The sequence below is a fragment of the Canis lupus genome, chromosome 16, assembly GCF_011100685.1.
Source record: "Canis lupus familiaris isolate Mischka breed German Shepherd chromosome 16, alternate assembly UU_Cfam_GSD_1.0, whole genome shotgun sequence".
NCBI lineage: Eukaryota > Metazoa > Chordata > Mammalia > Carnivora > Canidae > Canis > Canis lupus.
Window position 1 is genome coordinate 35,743,637 of NC_049237.1, and position 23,745 is coordinate 35,767,381.

General features: G+C 34.1%; 1 protein-coding gene across 1 annotated transcript in view; it reads right to left on the minus strand.

Moving 5' to 3' along the window:
• TNKS (tankyrase) overlaps positions 1-23,745 on the minus strand; it is a 213,716-nt gene that overhangs the window by 100,257 nt on the left and 89,714 nt on the right. The gene's annotated exons all lie outside the window — the stretch shown is intronic.

Here is a 23,745-nt window from a genome sequence, read left to right on the forward strand (position 1 = left end):
TCCTTAGAGTATTCAAGATCTAACAAATAAGCTTCATTTGCAAGCTCAACTGAAGGACAAGGAATTTTAATACAGAGTTTGTTCATTCAATAAATAAAAAGAACAGCCAGGACTATGATTCAGCTCTAATATGCTGACTCAGTTTGCTATACCATTAAAGAAATAATTGTACAAAATGTCTAAGCCAATAATTACATGAAACCAAATATTAAGCATACACATAAGAAATAAAATGTTAGATTAACTGAAAATATTATTCTATTAAGAAATAAGCTCAAATTATTTTAAAAATCTTATCATTTATAAATATATACTTCTTTGCATTTTGTTTCTATTTTGTTACAGAATGCAGAATATTGATGTAAATAAATACTATAAAGACACCTAAGGACACACCAAGCACATATTTAAATTCTATAACCCATCATTAGCAAATATTCTTTTAAACTGTGTTTTGCTTCTTGGATTAAGATTATATTAAAATCTAGAAACTGTAAACAGTTTTTTTTCAAATAAGGAAAAAGTTATTAAATATTCTCTCCTAAGGGAATTTTATATGCCAGTAAAGTCATAGATTCAACAATATACATGGATAAGCTAGAATGCATTATTCATGATCATGGAGTTGGTCTTTCCAATTTCCTAAACACTGTATTCCACATTCTTTAACTGACTGAGAGTTTTAAGATTTATAATACTATATATCTCAGTCAATAAGATTCTTGTCTTCCCAGAGCCAAAGACCTGCCTTTACTACACATTTTAGGTGGCAATATGGGAGTCAGTGAGTCAATTTTAAAAGTTCCTTGTGAGGAAAATGGCATAACCCATACTCTCAGGTGGCTTGAGACTCAGGAGGAAAATAAGTGAAATTATCTGTAGAAGTCATTCAGTCAAGTATTTATTGGAAAGGTCTCTATGCCAAATTCAAAGCCACAAAAGACACTACTATCATCTCTGAACTCAAGCAATAGTCATCTACTAAGTGAGACAGGCAAACACAGGATTCTGGTAGAGTATGAAAAGAATCTTATGAAACGCTATAGAGAGCTTAAAGCCTAGTCTAACTGAGATTAGTAAGAGACAGGGTAATTGTGTTTCAGTGGAGGTTTCCTGGAAGAGGGGAAACGTACACAGAATTCTGAAGGAAGAAGAGAGATGATGCTCAGGTGAAAAAGGGTGAAGGAGAAGCAAGCAACCAAAGTAAAAGAAACAAGGAGAGAAACAGTAGATCTGTACACCTGAAACCACCTACACTGCAGGGGAATAGGTAAGAAGTGTGAGACAGAAAAGAAACAGCTCACGGATGGCTCTCTAAGAAGTTTAAACTTTATTTCAAAACCAATGAGGAAATAATTGCGATAACAAGAGGATTGCAAAGTATATTTAAAGACCTGTAAGTTTTGTAATTATACTCTATTTCTGTGGACTGTTGTTGAGGAGAAAAGAGGCCCAAGAGCTAGTGGGTGGAGAGAGACAATGAATTCTGACATAGTTTATATTTTGAGATAAGTATAAATTCCCTGGTTAACAGTCACAACACATGAAAATTGGCAACTGAAGTACCTACTACTGAAACCTGAGTCATGGTAAAACAGTACTCTAATAAGCTAGAAAATAAAACTGCAAAAATACTGAGGATCTTCAAAGTTCAGTCCACCCACATACACTTCTCATCAAGTATAGCTTATTGATGTTTTCTCCAAAAGGCACATTTTTACAAAAATGTTATTCCTGCATAGGTAAGATGATAATGAACCAAAGCTTTCTAAAGGAAACATATAAGTGCATCTGACAGAGTCAGGCACAGGTATTACAAATGACTTTCTACTTTTACTGTTAGAGACTCTAGTACTTTAATCAGCTTTTCTGCAATACATTCCAGCATCCACTATCTGGTGCCCAAGGACCATAATCCATAAACAGCTGAAGCTATTTTTCAAATGCTACATCTCAGGAACTAACAGTGAATTTAGAATCCCTTGTACATTTCCACAACAAATCTGAGTACTTACTTAACACCAAAGCGCTAATTCTGTTTCATTTTAGCTGAGAACCTGAAAATATTCTGGCTGAGACTACAGTGCTCTATGGAGCATTTACATGCTTTAATAACATCCAGATAAAGGCTAGCAATAGATCAGCCAGAAAGGAAAGTAGGCAATTATAGTCAAGATAATAGCAACCAAGAACATTGAAAATAAATGACTTATATTTTTCTTTGATTAGAATAAAATAAATGAGTTTAAAAAATAAGCCACAAAGTTTACTTTTCAAAGTCTGAATTGCTTTTTGATTAGTAAACTAATGACAGGATACATGTAAAAATAAATACATGCACACACGCACACACACACGGGGAGGTATGCTATCAGAAAGATGGTTTAAAAAAAGGTTAAAAAAATAATGGTTAAAAGAAGGTTAAAAATGAAGAAAACTTACATCAATAAACAGGAGTCATAATTATTGACTTATCTCAATTTCAACATTTTATTTCTTTTCTTTTCTCTCTTTAATTTCAACATTTTAAAGTACATTTGCCTCTTTCTTCAGCAACTGATGGGATCAAAGTCGACTAAGTTTTGTAAAACTGAGTCATCTGGTTTTGTTGAGGCAAGACAGCATGTAAAGATTATGAACATAGAGCAACAAATTCTTAGAGCCATGAGGAACTAAAAAAGGACTATGACTTTTCTCTACTTTTTAAAAAATATTTTATTTATTTATTCATGAGAGACAGAGAGAGAGACCGGGAAGAGAGAGAGAGAGAGAGAGAGTCAGAAGCAGTCTCCACGCAGGGAGCCCGACGTGGGACTCGTCTCCAGGATCAGGCCCTGGGCTGAAGGTGGCGCTAAACCGCTGAGCCACCCGGGCTGCCCCAGACTTTTCTCTATTTGAAGTTATGCACGACACATGCGTATAGTAACTAACATCTTAGATGCAAGGAGAGGATTTGAAGTCACCTTTCTTCTGTTACCTCACCTCCAATTTCAGAATCATTCTCCTAAGAGATCCTCTGCCACATATTCATTTACAGCTAATGAAATTGACACCGAGGCAGTTAAATGAATTGTCTAAAGTTTTACTATTATTCACGATCTGTCAAGCCCTGAAAAAGGCAAATATGTGAGCACAAACTAGCCAAATCTGAACTCTAAAAGACAGATGTAAACAAAAGAGTAACAATATAATAGTGAGAAAATAATTTTTAAAACAACTAGCTTTAAATAGGCTAAGCCTACTTATATTACATAAGCTAATATTTCCATCAAAACCATTTTTAAAGCATTTGAACTTTCATATGAGAGCTTGTAAACATGGATCAAAAAAAAAAAAAAAAAGTATACTGGGCTTAGCCTTTTAGTTTGTTTTAACATTTTGAAACAAGGGAGTAGGAATGAGAAAAATTCATTCCAGGTCTATTCAAATGATCAATGCCTTTGGCATTTTCTATAGCATGCTTTAAATTCCTCCTGCTTTAAATATCTCAAGGGAAGGGCTAGAACCAATCATCTCAGGTACCAGGTTTAGGGACCCTTACTTTGCTGAGTGTTAAACAGAACCATGAATTGATACTTCTCACAGAGATATTTTCTCAGCAAGGTATCAGCAAATACAAGAGATGAACTGATTCTTCTAGCTAGCCTGACAACCTATATGGGGAATAAAATATTAATTTAGGTAACAAACTCCATTGTATTTTCACCAACAGATTTGAAAATTTAGAACCAACTATGGAGCTGTGGAAGGAATTTCACTAACACACCAGGAAATAATCTAATATCAAGAAACTAAAGCTATAGGTCTTCCACAAAAAGCAATTTTCAGACAGACTGCTATTCTACTATAATAAACTCCAGGAATTCTTGAATTATTTTTTTTCTCTGAAATCTTTCACAAATATTTTCAGGACAACTGGGGAAAAATCACAAAGTTATCAGGGTTCTCAATGCCTTTCTCCTACTTCTGAGTCTTATCAGTCTTCCCACTCATTCCGATACTGGATTCAAAATCCATACCATTAGTTAAGTCTAGAATCATAGTCAAACTAAACACTCCACATCCATTCTAAACACGGATTCATATGTAGTTTTCAAATTCTAGGCTTGAATAGGGCATTTTCCTAGTGAAGATCCTTTTCCTCTTTTGCCTCATACAGCTCTGACCTTTTCAATTAGCCAACATTTAACTACCATTAAACATGGCCTGTGCTATATATAACACCATATAACCTTGAAGCTCTGCTGAACAATAATACACTACCCAGCACTCTCACATAGCTGTTTGCTTTTATGTATATTAACATTATAAAAAAAAAAACCAGTTTCTCAGTTGCACAAGCCTTATTTCAAGTTTTCAGTAAGCACATGGGGCTGTTATCTACTATAGTAGATGGTGCAGGGAGAACGTTAGAATAGTTAAAACTTTTTTGGGACCATGGTATTTTAGCGTTCGTATTGACTATTTAATAAGAAGTCATCTTTAAAAAGCAAAAAGGAAGTCATCTTTTACTTTAATAAACTACTTCCCATGTTATTCTTAAAGCTGTCACCACCAAAACTCCACAAACTTTTTATTTTCTACTAAATACCAAACAACTGCTGCTTCATCAGCATGAAATATAAGGGAAAACACTGAACTGTATGATAAAAGATCAGGAACGAATTCTAGCTCTGCCATCAATTTACTTGTGTGACCTCAGGAAAATCACTTTATCTTCCAGGGACCTTCCAATTTATTGTCATATGAACAATGTCACTGGAAAATGAGGGTGAGGAGCTAAATTATCTCTGGTTTCAGCTCTAAAATTCTCAGTCTGTATTTGATTCTCAGTATTGCTCAGATTTCTTTCTTTCTTTTGCTCAGATCTCTTTCTAAGACAATTTTAATGTTGCTCCAAACAAACTTTAAGGAAAAACATAAAATTATCTGGGGTACAAAATCTCTACTATTATAAAACATATACTACTACACCTGGGAATTATAAAGAAAGCAGTAAAGCAATTTTACTCAACCTATACCTTTTACTCAGTTAATTCTTTTTTTTTTTCTTTTTTTTTTAAATTTATTTATTCATGAGAGACAAAGAGAGAGAGGCAGAGGGAGAAGCAGGCTCCACACAGGGAGCCTGATGTGGGACTCAATCCCACATCTCCAGGATCACACCCTGGGCTGAAGGCAGCGCTAAACCGCAGAGCCACCTGGGCTGCCCTACTCAGTTAATTCTAAATTTTTGGTAACACTCCAACTAGAAGCTATATGAAAACAGCCCTTTAAGAAGAAAGTGGTGATCTGCATAATTCTGATCTTTAATTATAGATATTTCTATTTTGTAGATAAGATTTTTTTTAAAGAAGAGAAATCCACCTAAGTATGGAACTAGATATAAACCAAAGAATTATTACTTGACAATTTTCCAATTCTTCAGGAAAATGGAGGTGTCCCACTCCCTGCAAAGCTGAAAATCAATTTTCAGAGAAAAAGACCTCTAAGTATAACTATGTTATCCTATATAACAATATTCAAATGATTAAAAAATAACAGATTACATGTCAACACAAAAACCTAGGCCAATGTCTTAAAACATTCCAAAAGCATAATATAACACTCAAACATAACAAAAGCTCTGCAAAAAACACATGTAATGCAATCAATAAATAATGAAACTGTTAACTAGTTTCTTTGTATGCAGTAGTATGACCTTGCTTAGCCCCAGCAACATCTAAGATACACGTCCCATTTATGAACTCTTTACAGAGTTTCAAATAATTTAAACCTGTTTCTGACATCGTCAATTTTATTTGGCATGTAACAAGACTTTTCACTGGACTTTTGTTGTCATTGTTATAAGAATATAAATATTAAAATTTGGGATACAAACTGGCCCCACACAAGAGTTACAAGATATAAATATATACTCTAAAAATTTAGATATTAAAAGCCAAGAAAGGTGTTCTTATAGGATGTTATTAACCAATGAGATACTCTGCAAAGTGTGCCTGTACTTCCAAAGAAAAGGACCTTTTAGATTATGCTGTAGAGGAAAAGACCTTTTGATACATCAAAAAGAAGACAAGAAGGGAGAGTTGGGTGAGATTGGGAAACATGGTACATTGATTTTTTTTACTATCACAATGTCTGTTCCTTAAAAAGTGTTTCAGAAAAGTAAAATCCATCTTTGATCCAAAACAGTAAGGCCAACGGTTTTATATTCTTTGTTTCGACACCAGTGGTACTTTGTCCACAGTCATCAATCCACAATTTATTTGCAAATCCTAAATCCAAAAAGCTCCAAAAACTCATTTGGCCGCAAAACTTAATCTACTTAGTATATACAGCTATCAAACATTTCACTGCAAAAATATTAACATTTGATTACAAGGTGCAGCACCAGACTTTACTGGGATGTTTCATAAGATATAGTAGATGTACAGGGTCTTATTTTATTTGTATACTGATGTATAATTTATATACAGTAAAACTCATCCTTTTTAGATATGATTCTTTGAATTCTGACAAGCTTATACAGCTATGTGGCCACTACCTCAAGATACAGAACATTTCCATTACCCAAAGGTTTCTTCAGGCTCCTCTATTATCAATCTCTTATCCAACCCCGTTCCATGGCAACCAGTGATCTGATTTCTGTCCTTAAAGTTTTACTTTTCTTTAAGAATCATATAAATGGAATCATAGAATATGTAAACTTTTGAATATGGGTTATTTTTAGTATAAATGCTTATTCAGGTCATTGTACATACCAATATTTGTTTACCAATATTTACCAATATTTGTTCTTTTGATATTTAAGTAATATTCCATTACATGAATACACCTGAATTTGCTTACCCATTCACTAGGTGATAGATACATAGTTTGTTTTTAGCTTTGATGATTATAAATAAAGTTACTATAAAAATTCAGATTTTGCAAGGGCATTACGTCTTCATTCTTTGGGAAGATACCTACGAGAGGGGGTGCTGAGTTGTATAGTAGCTATATGTTTAAACTTTGTAAGAAACTGCCAATCATAACTTTTTAAAAACTTGAAAAATTCTTAATTCTGGAGTATGGATGTGTCACCTATCAAAAGGAGTAAGAGCAAAACAGAAGAAGTTGACTACTGAGAAATAAGACAGTACTGCCACAACCTCACAGCTAGAAATCCCAACCCTGCCTCTTGTAGGGGCAATTCATCTAAACTGAACTAATTTGCACACCTTTAGTTCTTCACGTCTCACTTGTGCTTTTGTATTTTTTTTTAAATATTTTTTTTTAAATTTTTATTTATGATAGTCACACAGATTGAGAGAGAGAGAGGCAGAGACACAGGCAGAGGGAGAAGCAGGCTCCATGCTCTGGGAGCCCGACGTGGGATTCGATCCCGGGTCTCCAGGATCGCGCCCTGGGCCAAAGGCAGGCACCAAACCGCTGTGCCACCCAGGGATCCCTGTATTTTTTTTTTAAATAGGGAGAATACACAAATTTGATCTCTATGTTCAAGAAAGTGGTAAAAAAATAAAATAAAATAAAATAATAAAACAAAATAAAATAAAATAAAATAAAATAAAATAAAATAAAATAAAATAAAATAAAATAAAAAAGAAAGTGTTTGGTATGTAGTAACTGCAATCCCAGAGCTATAAGAATATATGAACAAAGCATATTTTGATTTATAGGAACCATAATGTTATCTGTGAAAAGAAAATTACTTTCCTGCAGCCCTTACTCTTATCAGAATGCTTGGCCCCTCAATGCATCAGCTTACTGAGGGCCTGGAGTTTTGTGAGATACCTATTTGGGGATTGCCCAAAGAACCTCTGCTTCTTACAAGAAGTATAAGGAACTTAAAAAAAAAAAAAAAAAAGGCTAGTGTAGAAGTACAAGTGACTACCTTTTGAATAATATAAGAACTGTCTTGTCTTCACTGTAATTATTGTGTATATTTATATTTATATTCTTTGTATATGTATTTTGTCCTTGGCTTACAAAGTGTCTAAAAGATGTAATAAACTTGTTTGCAATTTTGGGTCTTCTCAAGAAGCGCTGATTATGATTTACTTCTTCAACTGAGAATGCTTAACTTACTATTTTTTTCTTATATTTTACCAAAAGTATCACTACATCTCTTATTCAAAGTTAGTTAACTTTAGTGAATTCTGATTAATGGAATTATCCTAGGCATAATCTTTCTCATTCAAACTCTTGTTCTTTTTCAAAAACTACCATTCATTTATTAGTTCTTCTTTAAATAACATCCTTCTTTATTCATTTAACAAATACATATTCAGTATCTACAATATGCCAATCATAATACAGCTACTACTACTGTATTGTGTACTGAATCTTGAATCAGTAGGAGAGAAGTGATAAATACACAACGGGTACATCAGGAATGGCACCAAATCCACAGAATATCTCATTCATTTAGCAGGCAGCAGAGCAAAACTGTTCTTGAAAAGTATATCCCCCATGAGAACATTCTCTGTCGGGTGTGTTGAGGAAAAGTGGTTGAGGACCACTCTTAGGAGATAACAAAGGTAAGCACTATGTTCTTAAAGCTTTTAGATATTTACCAGTGTAACTGAGAGAGATACTATGTATGTCTGGATATGTCTGTGTAAATAGAAGACTCAGATCAGGGAAATGACAGTTCCTAACATTTTTTGGATTGTGGACCATCTTAAGGAGCTAAAGCAAGCAGTTTTAGACCCCCTTCCTAGGGAGAAAATAACTTGCACATTTGAATATAAACTCAAATCTTTGTCTTAGAGTTTTTACAGGCTTCCTGGATTCATAAAGTTACCACAGATTAAGAACCCCTGGTTTGCGTTCACTGATTCTAAATAATAATCTTATAACAGGCATGGCAAGATAAAGAGTTTGAGATCATTATTTTACACAATTCCTTTAAGACCTCAAATTTTGGGATCCCTGGGTGGCACAGCGGTTTGGCGCCTGCCTTTGGCCCAGGGCGTGATCCTGGAGACCTGGGATCGAATCCCATGTCAGGCTCCCAGGGCATGGAGCCTGCTTCTCCCTCTGCCTATGTCTCTGCCTCTCTCTCTCTCTCTCTCTCTGTGACTATCATAAATAAATAAAATAAAATAAAAATAAAATAAAAAAATAAAAAAAAAAGACCTCAAATTTTAAACCTATGCAATGTAGTGACAAAACTAGGGCTATAATCTCTGCCCTTTGACTTATTTTTAATTGAAATGAAATGGAGTGATTTCATGAAGTCAAGTCACATACATACTTGGCCATACACTTCTGGGCAGGATTTTAACATGTGGAAATGGACTGGAGTTTGGATAGTTACCTAGATGAGCAAAGAAGTTCGAAAAATTCAAGGTGTATTTGGGGAAAAGTAACCAATGTCAAATATGTTGAGAAAAATGGAGGACAAAAAAAATTTATTAAAAAAAATAAATTTGGTCTGTTTTGTAAAAGATCTAGAATGTTAGGTTGTGGAACAGAATATTATTTTGTAAGGCACAGGAAGATGGAGTTCTTCTTTTCCTTTTTTGAGCTCGAGAGTAAGCTAATTAAAGCTGAACTTACCTTGGTAACTAAATGAATTAAGACCTAGAGACACTGAGGATTAATTACAGGGTTATCACAGGAGGGTGGTGAGAGGAAAGAGAACATAAATGATGGCAGTAAGAATGGAAAGAATGTCAAGGAGAGAGAAGGTATTGAGTGGGTCACAGTGAGGCAGAACTTGTAATCTGATGTGTTAGCTTTATTGTGGGACTATGAATATCATGTTACACAGCTATAAATAGTAATATTTAAAATATTTATAACTTGATCTTATTTTTAAAAAGATTTTATTTATTCATGAGAGACACAAAGAAAGAGAGAGACAGAGACATAGGCAGAGGGAGAAGTAGGCTCCCTGCAGAAAGCCTGATGTGGTACTTGATCCCACGACCCTGAGATCATGCCCTGAGTCAAAGACAGACACTCAACCACTGAGCCACCCAGGTGTCCCTATATCTCGATCTTAGATTAATATTGTGTCCAACAATCTTGCTGAATATAACAAAAGAAACACTTTGTTGCTTCAGTCTGTATTTAAGGAATATATTACTATAGATTCAGGCTTTATATATGGAGAAATGCCTATTAAGTTAGAATAACCTATTTAAACAATGTAGCTGGTTGATTTAATTATTAATTTAGTTGTTAAAATTGAACAGCCTTTCTTTCATTCTTGTACAGTCCATTTCAAGGCAGGCATTGTGGGTTCACAGTTCAGCTAAGAAGCATTTCAGACATATTAAAGATAATGTTCTCCAAGAGAAGTAGTTTTGAAAAATACTGTATCTAAAAGACTATAAAGACAGCTCTTGAGATATAATGCCTGGAAAATCAGTGTGTCCTATTCATAAGCATATTATTAGCTTCAAAAAAAAAACTAATACAGATTAGAATAGTCAATTAATTTACTTAACCATTTTATTATAAAGTTAATACAATGGGCTGTTGTATTACTATGATTACTTTTGGATTCAACTTTCCTTATTCTGTTCAGTTGAGAAGGAGAATGTTTAGAAGAATGTTTATTATTTCAGAAAATCACACAAAAAAAGACTTTTAAGTTGAGGAAATGAAGAGGACAGATCTGCATTTTTGGGAAAAATTATTTTGTAGTATTTTGCTTTCGGAAATTGTTTCAAATCTGTCTACATATGTCTGAAAAACATTTTTACTTCAAGTAGCAAACAGGAGAAATAGGATTCAATTTCAGAGGATCTTAAAATTATCTTATTGGGATATATTCTCCTATGTAGAGTTGGCATACAGTCACATGTCAACTATACATTTCATGTTCTTATCTGAAATACATTAAGCCCCATCTCTTAGTATCAGTTTTATCATCTAATTCCTTATTTTAAATATCTAGCAAAACAGGGCACCAAAATTTCTGTCAGAAACATGTCTAAGATATCTTCTATTAATAATAATGAAATCTGAGTCAACATTTTTTGTCTTTTGTATGAGCTGATATAAATTTGTCTGCCTAGTTATTATTTCTTAGAGGGTAGAAATTAGATTTATATAATTCTCAGTGCTTAAGATCTTTTCAGAACATAATTATTCAGAGGTTCTTTGTTCTTATTTTTTAGAAAGCTGCTTTGATTAACCTGTGATACATACCACTTCATGCATACCACCTTACCATCAGTTCAGACACTGATGGTAACATTAGTTTGTTTTTCCAGTTTTAGTTTTGAATTATCCATAACATTATTGTAGAATTTGCTGGTAAGAAATGTTTATCACCATTTCTAAACACAGATGACCAAAGACAAAGACTGCAGGTACTATATACAAAAGTTACTTGAATAATGAGATCAAATCTACTGGTTCAGAAAGATTCTTTTGAAATAATTTTAATATAAATACTTCACATCAAATATTAAACATTTTTGAGGAAACAAAATGTTTTTGAGTATTTTGGTATTCCCATTCTTTGGTGGGCTTATTTTCTACCCATGAATTTGTCTACTACTCTCATATAAAAATTGTCACTTAGCCTTATTATAAAGCTGCTACCACAAAAATTAACTCTCTTGGAACACTCAAAGACTAAATCACTCCAGATAGCCAAGTTTTCAACGTAACTGCTAATTTAGCAGTTTAATTCCTCTCTCTTGATGGAATTTCTTTATGAAATATATTACTACACTAGTATGCTTTCAAAAATGGATTATTCCAAACATAATTTAACCTTTCTTGACAAATCAAGGGCCAATTATTATGAACCTCAACCAGATGGTTCAGGGATAGTTGTACCTAATCAAAATGGTTCCGGAATGCTATGCATTTTATTATTTTTCATGTATAATTTATTTTTCTCTTTTTCTTCATGTTAACTAATCTCAATTTAGAGTGTCTAAAAATGCTATATAGTACAAATATAACTAAAGGCACATATATAATTTAAAATTTTCTAGTAGCCATGTTAAAAAAAGTAAACAGGAAACAATAATTTTAATAATACATTTATTTCACCCAACCTAAAGAGTAACATTTCATCATGTGGCACTAGGCCCATTTCCTGTGTTCAGTAGCTACCTGTGGCAAGTAGCTACTGTTTTCGACAGTTAACATCTACAACTATGATGAGCTGGAAGATTTACAAAACTCAATGAACACTGTAGGAGCAAATTCTGAGGTAAGAATAGTTCTTGATGTAAGGAACTTCTGATTCAGAGCATGACTTCTGGACATTTACTTGGCAGGAGTGGAAAGATGGGGAGGAGAGGAAGAAAGGGAAGGGGAGGTAGAAGAAGGAAGAAGTAGGAGACAAGAAAGGACAGCAGTAAAAGTAGAGGGAGGGATAAAGTTAGGGAGGGCAAAGAAACCAAGAATAAAGTTTCTGAGAAGGCTAGAAACTCAGAAGTAAAACATACAAAGCACTGATAATGCAGAAACGAGGCTTTTCTTCGTAGGTAAACAGGGCTTTTACAGATATATGCAACAGTGAAGAGAATTCACAGGTATTAAGGACTAATGAATCCTTGCCACATGCTAGAGTATGTAGAAAAAGAGACCAGTAATGGCTAATGGTGTCTCCTAAGGGCCAACACAAGCTTTCTACAAGGCTACCTCACTCAAATGCATGTGCCAAGAAATGACTGAGTATGCTCAGATAACGGGTCCAACACACCACTAACCACTTTTACTGAATCTTATAGAGATCAACAATCTCACTGAAAGAAATATAGACCATTTCTAGTGACATTCGAGTCCTGGGCAAGGGACCAAAGGACATAATAAATTCATCATTTCTCCATAAAATGTAAAAGAAAATGAACTTTAAAAAGGCTATCTAGATAACATAAAAACAAAATCTGATCTTGGAACTTAGGTTACAAAATGGCAATTGGTGATGAGCCAATTGAAGAACATAGATAATAAGGATAAATACAATGTCCTGCTATTAAAACAAAAGAAAAAAAAAAAAAGAAAGTTGACTGTTCACATATACAAGTCAAGAAATACTTAAAAATTGACTAAGACCAAACTACTCTGAAGCTGGTTTGACAGGAAACTCAATAAATCAATGCGACATTTATAAAAAAAAAAGCAAATGAAAAATTACATTGTATCAGCAGATAAAAGAGGTGGGAGGGAGTATGTGCTATTTAGCTTCCATTATAAAAACTCAGATGATAGAGGTGGTGGTTATAGTTATAGGAAATGTCTTCTATTAGTGTATTTCAGAGGAGCTCTTAAAAAGAAAAATGCATAGCCATATATAATGTAGTTCCAAAAAAGAAGTTACTGCATTTGGCTTAATAAATGGGAGAAATATTTCTAAGTAAGTTATTAAGTTATTTAAGTTATTCAACAATGGACTAATTATGTCAGAGAGCTCATAGGGATGTGGTATAGAAATGTACAGGGGCATATGGTACAGAATCCTGATGGAGTAATGGAATAGATTAGCTGAGTGTTAATCTAAAGTCCCCTCCAGATCCATGACTATATATAGGCACGACGTCTGTTACAATTGTATACTTGTTAATTATACTAAATTTAGACTTAAATTACACATGCATGTATTCTTCAGTCTGCTCTTCATTAGATCCATCCATTAGTCTCTAAATTCAGTTCATATACAGAATTATAGACAGGCACTTATTATTTGACAGGCACTTTCCTTGAATGAACTCATTTAATCCTCAAATAATGTTTTGGTTCTATTATTACTTCCACTTTACACATGAGGAAACTGAAAAAGAGAAGGTCACATAGCTAATTGTATTAGTTTCCCTTTGTCATGATAAGTTATTAGAAACTTAATGTTTTAAAACACAAATTTATTCTCTTATAATTCTGGAGGTTAGAAGTTTGAAATGGATGCACAGGGCTGCATTTCTTCTGGAGGCTCTAAGAAAGAATACATTTCTTTGGTGTTTCTAGCTTCTAAAGTGTGGCCACATTCTTTGGCTTGTGGCCTCACTACAAACTCCACTTTCATTCACATCTCTTTCTCCGATTGGCTTTCCTTCCTTTCTAGAAAGACCTTTGCAATTACTGGACCTGCCCAAATAATTTTAAATAATCTCCCCATGTAAAGATTCTTAACTTAATCACATCTGCAAAGTCCTTTTTACCCCATATGGTAGCATTCATAGGTTCTGGGTAATAGCATATGTGGACATCTCTGGGAGGCCATTATTATGCCTACTACAACTAGTATATAGCAGATGGAGGATTTTAACCACAACGAATGTTACTTCTCAAAAACTGCTTCTCTATAAATAGAAAGTACATTATACTTTCTAAGGTATTCCCAACAAGCTGCTAGGAATAAAATATTTTCTTCAATAAGGCTTCGATTTAACACCTAGAGTTAAAGACTACAAACCAAGAAAAAAAAATTCTACCTTACATGACTTCCTTTTGGAAAATAAGCTGTTTAAAAAATATATACGCTGAAAATCTAAAAATAATAGTAACTTTACTCTTTGGTTAAGTTTGCAATGATATAAAAACAATCTTTATTAATAACGATGTTTGTACATCTTGAAATAAAGACTGGTGAAATTCTGAGAACCTGCATTCATACCTTCTTTCAATTGCAAAAGAATTTACATTTTATTTTTCTTGTAAGTGCATGTATTTTACATAAGGAATACTCACCCCAGTTTTAGCTATTAGTACTATGGTTAGGAATAAACTAGGGAAAATCATAAACCCAAATGAAAAAGCAAAACAGACAGGTTATTTTTGTCTGCCCAAATACCTATTACATCTTTCTAAGAAGTACTTTCTCCCTTACTGCGGGGCAATTTCCTTCCTTTACTATGATTGTGTGGTTGTAGAGGAGTTCCCGATCACAGATCCCTGCTCTACCCCAGCCAATCATCATATTCTAGCTACAGACCAGTGACTGATCCAGGTACAGATATCTGAAAAAAGCAGCTCAGAGTTCTTCCTTAAGACAGTTCACTATACAACTGGGAAAGAGCCTTCATTTTTACACTAGAAAAATAATAAATGCTATAGAGTTGTGGACCTAGAGCTGCCAATGGCCATGGTCCTTAACATGTTATATAAGTACCTCACTCAGAAATAATTTTCTAGAAAAGGATTTTTTTCTAGAAAGGATTTTTTTTCCTTGTTTGACTCAAAAACAAAGTCTTTCTGGCAAAAACATTTCATGTGTATCTGGGATTTTTATAGTAATCTTTGATATTAGATAGGTTAATAATGAGTCTCTTCCAGAGTTACACGTGCTTACTCTAGTTGGAATTAGGGTGGTGTTATCACTGTCTAATCTTTTTTCTTCCTCTAACTTCATGATTGTCCTCATAAAGAGGGTGGGGGTATGTACACTTGTTCATGGGAAGACATGGCCTGGGCCTGGCTTGGGAAGCACTGGTAACTCACAACTAAAAGCATCACATTTGGTGCCAGACCTTTTAAATGAATCCAGGTCTGCTACTATCTCACCAAGTGAGTTTGACCAAATCAACCCTCCTCTGAATTTCAGGTTTCTCGCTGTGAAACAAGAAAGATAATGCTTATTTTATGGGCTGCGCTGATGGTCAGGGGAAACATAAAACACTCAACAATGCTTGACTCACAGTAAACCTCCAACACAAGATGAAGATGATGATGGTGGTGGTGGTGGTGGTGGTGGTGGTGGTGGTGGTGACGGTGACAGTGCTGATGACGACAATGATGGGGATACTTTTCAAATTTTTAAAGCATTTGATTTACTTTAATTGTTTAATATCTCTGCCTGTAAATCACCAGTGAGGTAGGACCTCTTTTTCATTAATATCAGTGAAAAAATTTTTATTAACTAACATTTAAGGACTCTGAGAAAACAGATTTCTTCACACTCCAATAACTTTCTCTATAATAAAATGGCTTTAAATAATGAAAAGAGGGGGAGGCATTTTGTCTTACTGCCCTAAAAATTCTGCTGGGTCCCTAGAAAGTTGTAACCACACTATGAGAAGAAAGTTACAGAAACTGATGTACCATATAAATAAAATAGTGGGAAAAAAAGAGTGTTTTAAACAATTCCCAAGAAAAAGTGAAAGCTATTCAGAAGAAGATAATTAGAAAAAAACATACAAATGAACTTTCCCTTATCCTCTGCACCAAAAGAGATAGATCCTTACTGAGACTGATGGAACCTCACACGGAGTAAATTTCTATTTCCTCATTAGAGGGAAAACTTTATTCCAAAAGAAAGGTATATGTCTGAATAATAAATTCCTACCCTACAGACACTTGGTATTTCTTAAATCCTAGTTGGTGACCTACTGACTTCAAGTATATATACCCCAGGTGTCAACAGTGATAAGTCATAATGAAAAATATGAATTTGTTATTCTATTTTACATGTGTTTGTTTTTTGTTCCATTTTAACATTAGATTTACTTTAAATGATTTCATGAAATGCATATTGACTTTGGCATAGTTTTATCTATCTACCACAGAAATGTACCAATCTTGCAATGCAGCAATCCTATGAAACTTGGCTGAGAATTAATATGCACTTATATAAGTAGTCGGTATTTCAAAGCATAACTTTTGAGATAAATTAAAAATAAAAGTAATCTGGGATTAGTACTATGGTAAATATTGAGGAAGTGCAAGTCAGCCCTGTTGATAATGACTGTTTTCAACAAAGGCCATATAAAACAGTGTTTCTCTACAAGGCCATCCCACAGTTATAGAAGTGTCTGGCAATTCTTTCTCCTGAGTCACTAATGCTTTCTTGATAATGACATCACCAGCCTGACTTTGGGATCAATTCTGCTACTCATTGATTACTCATGCCTCTGTCTGTGTGTGTGTATGTACATATCTTCAGTACATAGTTCAGAGTAAACAGTAAATAAAACACAGGAATCTGTGACTGGCAGATTGGAGATATCAACTTCCCTTTCCTTTCTTCTTGCTTATTAGTAAGATATTAATTAATATCTTAGGAAAATCTTAAAAAGAGCACATTTGAAATTCATGTGAAGTAAGCTACATCCTATTACTATATTCAGGAAAATGTTCCAAGGTTAAACAAGTTCTAACTTGCAAAAACAACTAGCAAACCAGTGCACGCACACAGGCAAGCATACTTTCATCCTCGTTCTAGACCGTAATTTCCTGTGTTCACATTTTGCATAATGATTTCAATCACTTGATGTCTCCTGATGGATACAGAAGAAAGTGCTATCTATTGGCAGAATAATATGGTTGTTGCTACGAATAAGCTAGGAAAGAATTGTATTTTATTCCCTTTGCTTAGTTTGTTTATTGCATTTGTTTCATGCCAAGCTTTTAGATGACCCAAAAGTAACTGGAGAGTGAAATTGAATAAGATCATTTGGTTTTAGTCTAGGCCATATTTTTTTGACACTGTTGAGCAAGAGTATAGAAAAACAAAATATTCTAAATGGAAAAATACACAAAAATGTTAGAAAATACTAGGCCTCAAAAGTAGAGAACCTGGGTATAAAAAATGCTGAGTTCTTGGCTTTAATAACTTCTGTGGAGAATCAATGGTACCCTTCTTCTGTGCACCATAACACTTTCTATATTGTATGAAAAATCCTTTGTGTTTTTTGCCTATTCTTACATCCCAGGAACATTCAACACGGGGTTGAACTCAGAACCCTGAGATGGAGATCTGAGTTGAAATCAAGAGTAAGCTCTGACTTTTCCCACTCATTTTTTATATTCCCCAAATGAATGAAACCATATGTTTGTCCTTCTCCGATTGACTTACTTCAGCATAATACCCTCCAGTTCCATCCACACTGAAGCAAATGGTGGGTATTCGTCGTTTCTAATGGCTGAGTAATATTCCATTGTATCAGAGAGGGAGACCGAACATGAGAGACTACTAACTCTGGGAAACGAACAAGGGGTAGTGGAAGTGGAGGTGGGCAGGGGGATGGGGTGACTGGGTGACGGGCACTGGGGGGGCACTTGATGGGATGAGCATTGGGTGTTATACTATATGTTGGCAAATTGAACTCCAATAAAAAAAATATACCCCCCCCCCAAAAAAAGAGTAAGCCCTGACCGAGCTACCCAGAAGATGCCCTGAAGGGTTTTTTTAATAGGGTGTGAAATGGTTATCACTCCAGATTTCTTTTATATTTCTTTTCAAGACTATGTCTAATGGATAAATTTTTAATAAAAACTTACTGCCTACGATTCTATAAATGACTCTAAAATATGAGTAAAAGGAAAACTCTCAATAATTTCTCATATTAAATGACATTTAATAAAGGAGACTTTGGTTTTTGCTTGATCTGTCTTTTTCTTTCACACTTAAAATTTTTATAAAAATAAAGTAGACAAAATATTCATCTTTTCATTCCATTATGGAAGTATAGCATAATCAGCTCCTTTAGGACAACAGGATATAAAGAAGTGCAGTATTTATACACTTATAGTTAGGCAGTTACTATGATAGTTTTCCAAAAGAGGTAAAATAATGAATTTTCTGTATTTTGGTTTAAATTTACATGAAATTTTATGAGCTACTAAAGTATGCGCATTTGTTTAGTAGTATTTTCTTTGCAGGTATAAATCAAGGAAAGAATTAACACATTTCTACTAAAGTACTATTACTCATTTTAAATGGAGAATTAAAGTATCTCCAGAAAAGACTTGATGAGAAATTAGGGCTAAAAAAAAGTAAAAGGAAAAAAAATAGTGTTCAACATTCTAAACTAAAGGGAATGGAGTCTTATTTCAAGGACAACATTAAAGGATTTATTTTATACATAAAAATAACAGTTTGACAAATTATACTGAGATAGTTCATGGCTGGTCATGCTTAGGAAGGATGACATTATTCTGGCCCATTTGCCACATCTCAAATTATTTGTCCCCAGCCCAAAGAGAATACAGACACAAACAAAATTTAAATTATGTTTGTGGATATCTTGGTGTGACAAAAGTGGGTAATTGTTTCAAATAAATTCACATTTCTAAGTTGTGATTAGGTAATAATAGTCACACATTTTAGAGAAAGCTATAATTACCAGCAACCAGAACCATGCAAATGCTGAAAATGATTCTTCCTTTACATAATCTCTCATTCTGCACTAGCAAAAAATACTATGCATTCATTTTGAGTAAATGTGGTTTAATTGATGGAGCCAGTCATTTCTATAATGGCTTCTGCAAATAATTACGCAAGAGTGGTGGCAAGGACTACTAAGAGTGAGTTAGTACAAAATTTCAGCAAGCTATTTTCTGTGTCTTGACAGCCTCATGTTTTCTCATCTTGATAACCTTAAAAGATTTAAGGCAAACACATCTACAACAAGCGTATAAGGAATTATCTATCGCTATTTGGAAGTGTAAAAATTTTAAGTCCCAGGAGTCCACTGTTTTGCCTTGGAATATAAGCAGACTTGCTGAGGTTATCTGTCAAAGAGCAGAACTAAGAAATGCTTGAAGATTCATCCTCTGCTTTTTGTGAAATAAAGATCTATAGTTTTCATGACAGAGACTGAACTAAGAAACTTTCATATCTTACAGAAAAAAAAAAAACTTGTGGAGATAGATCTCCTGTGGCAGATGCTGCAACTCACAGTAATTCTAGAAGTTCTTTTAGGGAGGTACATAACAAATCATCATAACTGGCCGTCAGGTGGCTCTGGGTAAATTATTGTGATTGCGTTACAAAGTAAATGTCTCTCTCTCAGTCTCTCTCTTTCTCTCTCTCTCTCTCTCACACACACATACTACATTCTCAAAGAGATTATTTTATAATGTTAAAAATACTCCATGACACTAGAGTTTTTGTGAATGAGTTCCAAAGTGAGCCCTTGTCAAAGTATTAGGCAAAGATAACTAGAATTCCATACCCCACACAAAAGTAACAACTTTTCAAGCATTTTATTTTTGGCCATCAGTTGTAATATGGTAAAAATGAGTACAATCTATAAAGGAAAGAGATTTATAAATAAATCAGATTCATTCTTACTATATGAAGATATATCAATTCTCAATTTGAAATTTCCTAGAAGGCTGAGACAGTATCTTTATATACTTAATAAATACCAAAATATCTGATACATAAGTACTAACATGTGAATTGAAAATATACATAAAGTCAACAAAGCATTCACCTCCTAAATGTTGGAAGAGTAATTTGCATCTTCTGAAATATGTTTCAGTGTCAATGCTTTCCAAAGATGACCAGAAACATGGCTACAGTTGAACAAGTTGGGTCTGTTCTTTGTTACACTGAGGTTGAACACAAGCCATGGGAAGCAGTGGGCATTTCAGTAAGAGACTGTTAGAAAGAATCTATTACAGAATTTGAGCTTTGCTGGGAGACTTGTGAGGAGGGTCTAAGGAGGTAGAGGTTGTCTTGCTAGAAAATGGGGGCAACTGTATGACTGGCTAAAAAAGCAGCTGTCACTCCTACCGGTCATGGGAGGAGGGAGGGTGTTTGGTAAGTTGTGGCTTCTCAATGACCTTGCTTTTGTCTGTGGCCTAGACTCCTCACATCAGTTCCTGAGTATGAGGTGCTATTTTCTTTCTCAAAAGAAGCATTTAACTGATAATGAAAATGTTACTTAGCTGAGCACAAATTTACAAATTAAAGAAAATGAACCTATTTTTAGAGGACTCTTACTATGCCAAATTTAATTTTCCATCATTGCCATCCATATAACCTGATACGGATTCTTTTTTGTTGTTGTTTTGTTTTTGTATATTTTTTATTGGAGTTCGATCTGCCAACATATAGCATAACACCCAGTGCTCATCCCGTCAAGTGCCCCCCTCAGTGCCCATCACCCAGTCACCCTATTCCCCTGCCCACCTCCACTTCCACTACCCCTTGTTCGTTTCCCAGAGTTAGGAGTCTCTCATGTTCTGTCCCTAGCTGATATTTCCCACTCATTTTCTCTCCTTTCTTTAATCTCTTTCAATATTTTTTATATTCCCTGAATGAATGAAGCCATATAATGTTTGTCCTTCTCCGACTGACTTACTTCATTCCACATAATACACTCCAGTTCTATCCATGTTGAAGCAAATGGTGGGTATTTGCCTAAGACCGTAATCAGATAGTGACTGATTTATTTTTCAACATTATCGTCTAACTAAAAGTGGACAGGAGTGAATGAATAAGTAACTCAAATAGTATATAAGCTTTGTATTGAAATATAAACCTAACAAGGACATGATCAAAATATAAGAATTTCAAAATTACCACTGAGGCCTTTTGATATATTCCCTGTTTAAGTATTCTTCAGCTCAAGAGTTCAGATATAGTGGGAAAGATTTACAGAGGTCCATAATGCTCTTCTGCAATTTCCTTTGTTGAGTAAATAAAAGCACATCTTCCATTGCTCTTGAACTTTCCCAATTGTGCTGGAGCGTCAAGCTTTACACAATTTACCAGAAGACACACATAGAAATGAGTGTCTTAAGGGAAAATGAATAAAAGTATTCAAAAGTACTCAAAGAAATCCTTTTGCTCTGTACACTCTTCAATTCACCTTTTCATTGCAACAGACTCACAACACAAACTAAAATCAACCGTGACAGTAAGAACTCACCATAATTTTTGAGGAACAGCCTCAGCAGCTAATTAAGCCCATTTAATTAAATCAGAGACAAATACAAAAGTTACTGAACTACATTAAACACAGAAAACATAGTAAATATATGTAATACTATCCTACATGATGAAAAGATATAATGTTTTTCATTGAATACTTAGGGAAATAAGGAATTAATTATATGTACAAGATTATACAGTAGATAGGAAAAATAAAGATCATGCAATATATTTTAAAGCAATTATACAGCCTTTCTCATTTCAATTAACAAATAAAATTCATTTGTTTTAGCTCACAGAGAAAGGTTTGGTCAAAATCAAAAAAGAAAGCCACTCTCACATCCTACTGATAAAAACTTTTCCTAAGCTGTTCTCCTTAATGTTGAAACAACTTACAGTTTTTAAGTGTAGACAACTTGAAAGCTTAATTGGTTTTCATACCAATTAAAGATAGATCTATTTAAAAAATAAACTAGTGTTGCTGAATTTTAATCTTAAAGAATCTATAAGGTAGTGTTCTAATTTGTTTTAAATAACAACACTGAGAACATTCAGACTTAATTATATCACACTGCCAGACAATGGCAAACCTATTGGCAAAGTGTGATGATGACAGGAGCAATATTTTTCAATTCAGGTTCATAGGAAGAAAGTTATTTAATATAAGTGGGTAAGACAATTTTGTTTTGAGAGAAACCTGTTAGAAGTCAGGCATTTTATAAATTTAAGTCTTCTTCAAACTTCCGAAGGACTTCACTCTGTTCTCCATGAGTAAAATTTTCAGAATATCTTCCTCCCATTTCCTTTCAGTTTGTAGTAAGTTTTCCAGTCATTCACTCCTCTAAGTGTTCTTTAGCTCTGCGCTCCAGATGTACATGTCTTCTCTTATAGGGCTCTATGTACATTATCTTCCTATTTTTTTTTTCTTCTCCAAAGAAATGTGCCATTCTCCTTTCTGTAAGAGCAAACTCTTATGGTTTTTAGTACATTTAAAATTTTTTCTACTTCATGTTTTTAATTATTTCTTAGGGGAGACTATCTTTACTTTAATTCTTTAGTCAGATTATGTTTAAAACCATATCAATTTTTGTCTAACCATTTTTCTCTGAAACGTATCACATAAAGACTTAAAGTAAAATATATTTGGAATAATATCTTCCATTTTCTTTTTTTAAGAAACAAAATATACAAACTACCATTCAATAACATTATATCTGAAAGAAAACATTTTTGAAAGAAAAAAAGAGTAATCATAAAATGGATATATACACACATGTCCATGCACATGCACAGGCACACACATAGACATAGACACACAGATGTAGTTGTATGATCATGGCTATTTTCTTCTCTAAGAGATTAGAAGATGTTTAGGTTCAAACCCTGCCATAAATCAAAGTAACACCCACAACATTTATACATGACATTTGGCCCTAAATGTACCTTAAAAAATAAACAGAATAATACTGACATGAAAACCACAAGTAAGGTAAATATAGAGAAATATAAAAGGATCCAAGAACTTTCTATGAAATCCCAGGCCTTTAAGTTGTCCAATGTCCCCAAATTAGGAATTAAAATATCAAGAAAGGTATGTATAGAAATACATCCTCAAGAAAAAGGAATGAGTAAAATCACAAGCTTGTGGTATGATGATACTAAGCATAAAGCATTTAAATATTGCTTCCATTCTTTTTTTTTTTTTTTAATTTTTTTTTTTTTATTTATGATAGTCACACACAGAGAGAGAGAGGCAGAGACACAGGCAGAGGGAGAAGCAGGCTCCATGCACCGGGAGCCCGACGTGGGATTCGATCCTGGGTCTCCAGGATCGCGCCCTGGGCCAAAGGCAGGCGCTAAACCGCTGCGCCACCCAGGGATCCCTTATTGCTTCCATTCTTAATTGAGTTTCTCTCTCTTCTGTATTCTTGGCTACCCTTCTCTTACACAAATAATCATTAATATTTCTGCTTGGCATGTTTTTCTTTTTGCTTATAGAGTACAGACAAGCAGTTATTTTATACTCCCTTATTAGGTTTTTAAAAATGAAAGAAGACTTATTTTTCAAACTAGTCCACAAAATTTGTCACTTTTCTGGAGAAAAGAATACCTCTCATGTCTGTCTGTTATTGCCACCGGCATTCTAATGACTTCTTAAAAATAAGAGT